The sequence below is a fragment of the Bubalus kerabau genome, chromosome 1 (genome assembly GCF_029407905.1).
Source record: "Bubalus kerabau isolate K-KA32 ecotype Philippines breed swamp buffalo chromosome 1, PCC_UOA_SB_1v2, whole genome shotgun sequence".
In the NCBI taxonomy this organism is placed as follows: Eukaryota; Metazoa; Chordata; class Mammalia; order Artiodactyla; family Bovidae; genus Bubalus; species Bubalus kerabau.
In genome coordinates, this window is record NC_073624.1 from 176,546,245 (window position 1) to 176,552,020 (window position 5,776).

Here is a 5,776-nt window from a genome sequence, read left to right on the forward strand (position 1 = left end):
TGAGGGATGCAGGGCTGGATACAGATGCTCTCAATCTCTTGGCATCAAGGTAGGGTTAGAGCAAAGTCAGGAGCTGGAGGAGCTGAGAGTGAGTCCAGGGCTGTACCCTTGGATAAGGGCAGTTGGAACATATCCCAAAATAAGGATGGTTTGGACCTGAATTGTGGAGAGTGATTTCTCTGGGGTAGTGCATGTGCTCAATTTCTTCTAGCCAAACTGGAAAGCCTCCCCTCTCTTCTCCATCAAGTTGTCTCCTACCCCTGTTATTTATTTTTTTTTTTAGGATCTTTTTCTTTTTTATTATTATTATTTTTTTACTTTACAATATTGTATTGGATTTGCCATACATCAACATGCATCCGCCACGGGTACACACGTGTTCCCCATCCTGAACCCCCCTCCCACCTCCCTCCCCATACCATCCATCCAAGCCAGAAAATCTAACAATTACACATGCCTGCAGGTAGCTCAGTGGTAAACAATCCACCTGCTCATGCAGGAGGCGCTCAGACACGAGTTCGATCACTGGGTCAGGCAGATCCCTTGAAGAAGGAAATGGCAACCCACTCCAGTATTCTTGTCCAGGAAATCTCATGGATAGAGGAGCCTGGAGGGCTACAGTTCATGGGGTTGCAAAGAGTTGGACACGATGGAGCGGCTGAGTGCACGTGCACACACACACACACACACACACACAAACACGCACACACACACTGTGATAAAATATAAATATGTGATCTTTGCTCCTTGTCCGTGATTCTTAACACTTAGTCCTGACACAATTTGTGTCTCAGGAGTGATAAGAGTATCTTTATTATGCTGATGAGATGACCGGTAGCAGGGGGCCCCTAAGTAGCTTCAGGAAGGGGGATGCTTTCAGAAAAGACCAAGGTATGATTAAAGTATTGCAACTTGCCAACCTACTCCCTAGACTTTCAGGGCTGGAGATTCAGTTAATCACCAATGGCCAGTGATCTAACTAGTCATAACTCTGGGATGAAAACTCCATTAAAAACTCCTTAAACAACAGAATGGGAGAGCTTCCAGTCTGGTGGACACCTGGAGGTGCTAGTAGAATGGTGCATCCAGAGAGGGCATGGAATTTCCTCACTTCTTCCATAAAGAAAGAAAGTGAAGTTGCTCAGTCATTTCGGACTCTTTGAAACCCTGCCAGGCTCCTCCATCCATGGGATTTTCCAGGCAAGAATACTGGAGTGGGTTGTCCACTTCCTTCTCCAGGGGATCGTCCCAACCTGGGGATCGAACCCTGGTCTCCTGAATTGCAGGCAGACTCTTTACTGTCTGAGCCACCAGGGAATCTCTCCCACTTGGCTGTTCCTGGGTTTATTGTGTGTATGTATATGTGTGCACGCACACTCAGTCACATCTGATTATTTGCAACACCTCTGACCTCTCTGTGTTGTCTTTGATCACATAACAGCTTCCACACTGAACCATAAGAAACTGAGTGCAGAGACCACTCTGTTCTTGGTCATTACTGGTCATTTTCATATAAAACAAGCACTGGATAAACTTTTGTTGATTTTGTGTGTGCTCAGTCATGTCTGACTCTGCAACCCCATTGACTGTAGCCCACCAGGTTCCTCTGTCCATGGAATTTCCTAGGCAAGAATACTAGAGTGGGTTGCCATTTCCTGACCCCAGGGAGGTTCTCAACCCAGGGATTGAACGTGCCTCTCTTGCATCTCTTGTATTGGGAGGTGGATTCTTTACCACTGTGCCACCTGGGAATTCCTTGTTGACTATATGGATGACAAAATAAGGGCAAATGCTGTGAGGACATAGAGAGATAAGATCATCAAAGTGAGTTCATAGAAGAGGCATGATTTAACCTGGAGCACTTTGAAGGACAAAGAAGAGTTTCATAAGCAAAGTTGTGATGGCATTCAAGGCAAAGGGAGCAGTCAGAGGAAAGGTGTGTTGAGCACAGATGGGGAGGGAGGAACTTGGCTTGAAGGATCTCTTAGAATAATTTCTTTGAGGCCCAAAAAGAGGCCAGTAAGAGGCTCGACAGGTAGTAGATTAAGGCGGAGTTCAATATGGACTGAGGCAGTCCTGCCATCACTCTCACGTGAATTCCATGGATGCCCAGACCACCCTGGATCTAGATATTTGGGGAAACACCACATGGTTCACCTGTGTACGTTGGTGGCAAGTTTCCTCAGCTCAGCAGAAGTCCAGAGAGAAGCTGAGGGAGAGCCAGTCATTCTGTCAGCAAAAAAGTGCTGGGTTCCATGAACTCACTCTTTACTGATGCCTCTGGCACACAAAGGCCAGAGAAGAAAGAGACCTAGATTTCAGGCTCAGAGATGGAGTAGGCAGGGACCAGGCGAGGGCCTCTGTTTCTCCTCACAGATCCACCTGTCCAAATGGCCATTCTGCAGGAAGCTATGGTAGGGACCATGATGGAGCATCTTGATGCAGTCTTTAGATTCTTGGATGCTGTTTGTCCCCAATGTTCACACTTCTGTGAAAAGACAAAGGTATCCTGATGCAGAAAAATTCATTTCTTGGCTCCAGGATTGTGTGTGTGCATGTGAAGTTGCTCAGTCGTGTCCGACTCTTTGCAACCCCGTGGACTGTAGCCCGCCAGGCTCCTCTGTCCATGGGATTCTCCAGGCAAGAATACTGGAGTGGGTTGCCATTTCCTCCTCCAGGGGATCTTCCCAACCCAGGGATCGAACCTGGGTCTCCTGCATTGCAGGCAGACGCTTTATCCTCTGAGCCAAGTCGGGGGGAGGGATATATATATATTCCCCTAAAAAACTGGAATCAGATCTCTTTAACACCTAGGGTTCCAAAGGGAATTCTCCAATCACATCTCAGGAAAGTTAACCTCACCAGATTCACAGAATGAAAGAGGAAGCATTCAGGTTTAGTTCCCATAGTAAGTCTGTGCCACCCTGACCACTGCCAGGGCACCACTTCTGTATCCCCAGTCCATGGTTAGCTCTCTCTCTATGAGGGAGAGTCTCCTTAATTGTCTGCAACAGCCTGTGATTAGATTCTGGAACCAGCCTTGTGAAGTTGAACAAGTAACTTGTTTTTCTCTGAGCTTCAGTTTTCCCTTTGGTGGGAGACTGGTTTAGGAGGACAAGCCCCTGTAGAATATATACATAGTAGTGATGGGTCTGTCAAGACCAACACACACTTTGGAGAGGAGTGGTAACCTAAGACAGCCTCCTGCAGGAACTGAGTGGTCTGGCTGTAGATGCACACACCTGCATTTCAACCCAGATTTGGCTGTGTGATCTTGGCACCTTATCAAATTTACCTAGCCTCAGTTTCCTCGGGTGGAGCATAGAGGTGAAAACATAACTACACCTCATAATTGTTGTGAGTATTCAATGAACTAATGTGCAAACAGGGCCTGACACAGGAAGCAGTCGTGGAAGGGGTTCTAAGAGTATGATCATAGAACACTGAATGCAAGGCTAAGAATTTTGGTATATTTCATAGAGACATGTTTCTGGCCTTCAACATATATATTAAGGACCGGGCTCTGTAATCAATACAAGGACCACAGAGATGGATTGGGTCTCATTCCTTTTCTGAAGGTACTCCAGTTTGTCAGAGAAGCACAGGCATGAGAATATAACTACAAGAAGAGGTATATATATGTGATGCTGGAAATTTTGTAACTGTGTCAAGCATACCAAAATTCCTTTTACAGGCTACAGACATTCCCAGAAGGAAAAAAGAGAGAAAAAAGGGTCAAAAAAGTATCTGATGAAATTATGGCAGAAAACTTCCCAAAGCCGAAGAAAGAAGCGGAATCCCACACATAGAAAGCACAGAGAATCCCAAACAAGATGAATGCAAAGAGACCCACATTAAGACGTGCCATAATGAAAATGGCAAATGTTAATGATACAGAGAGAATTCTAAAGGCAGCAAGAGAAAAACAAAGAGTCGCATAAAATGGCTATAATCAACAAGACTGATAACAAGTGTTGACAAGGATGTGGAGAAATTGAACCCTGCTACATCGCTGGTGGAAACTTAAATGGTTCAGCCACTTTGGAAGTTTCTAAAAAATTTAGAAGATTCTAAAAAAACCAATACAATATTGTAAAGTTAAAAAATAAATAAAAATAAAAATAAATAAATAAAGTTTCTAAATACAGTGTTACAATTTGACCCAGAAACTCAATTCCTTCATACATACAACACAAAAATGAAACCATATATTCAAGAAAAAACTTGTATGCAAATGTTTATAGCAGCACTGCTAAAATACTAAAGGGTAGAAACACTGAAATGTTCATCAAATGATGAATAGATGGATAGGTGAAATGTAGTCTATTTGTACAGTGGAATACTATTTAGCAATACAAAGGAATCAAGTTCTGATACATTTTACAATATTGAAGAACCTTATGCAGGTCAGGAAGCAACAGTTAGAACTGGATGGGACAACAGACTGGTTTCAAATAGGAAAAGGCATATGTCAAGGCTGTATATTGTCACCCCGCTTATTTAACTTATAGGCAGAGTCCATCATGAGAAATGCTGGGCTGGATGAAGCACAAGCTGGAATGAAGATTGCCGGGAGAAATATCAATAACCTCAGATATGCAGATGACACTACCCTTATGGCAGAAAGTAAAGAAGAACTAAAGAGCCTCTTGATGAAAGTGAAAGAGGAGAGGAAAAAGCTGGCTTAAAGCTCAACTTTCAGAAAATTAAGATCATGGCATACAGTTCCATCACTGCATGGCAAATAGATGGGGAAACAGTGGCTGACTTTATTTTCGGGGGGCTCCAAAATCACTGCAGATGGTGACTGTAGCCATGAAATTAAAACATGCTTACTCCTTGGAAGGAAAGTTATGACCAACCTAGACAGCATGTTAAAAAACAGACATTACTTGTCAACAAAGGTCCGTCTAGTCAAGGCTATGGTTTTTCCAGTAGTCATGTATGGATGTGAGAGTTAGACTATAAAGAAAGCTAAGCACTGAAGAATTGATGCTTTTGAACTGTGGTATTGGAGAAGACTCTCAAGAGTCCCTTGGAAGGCAAAGAGATCCAACCAGTCCATCCTAAAGGAGATGAGTCCTGAGTGTTCATTGGTAGGACTGATGTTGAAGCTGAAACTCTAATACTTTGGCCACCTGATGTGAAGAGCTGACTCATTTGAAAAGACCCTGATGCTGGGAAAGACTGAAGGCAGGAGGAGAAGGAGATGACAGAGGATGAGATGGTTGGATGGCATCACCGACATGAGTTTGGGTAAACTCCAGGAGTTGGTGATGGACAGGGAGACCAGGCATACTGCAGTCCATGGGGTCACAAAGAGTTGGACACAACTGAGTGACTGAACTGAACTGAAATGAACTGAACATGTGTGCTAAGTGAAAGAATCCACTCAAAAAGATCACATAATATATCAATAACCTCAGATATGCAGATGACACCACCCTTATGGCAGAAAGTGAAGAGGAACTAAAAAGCTTGTTGATGACAGTGAAAGAGGAGAGTGAAAAAGTTGGCTTAAAGCTCAACATTCACAAAACAAAGATCATGGCATCTGGTCCCATCACTTCATGGGAAATAGATGGGGAAACAGTGGAAACAGTGTCAGACTTTATTTTGGGGGGCTCCAAAATCACTGCAGATAGTGACTGCAGCCATGAAATTAAAGGACGTTTACTCCTTGGAAGGAAAGTTATGACCAACCTAGATAGCATATTCAAAAGCAGAGACATTACTTTGCCAACAAAGGTCCATCTAGTCAAGGCTATGGTTTTTC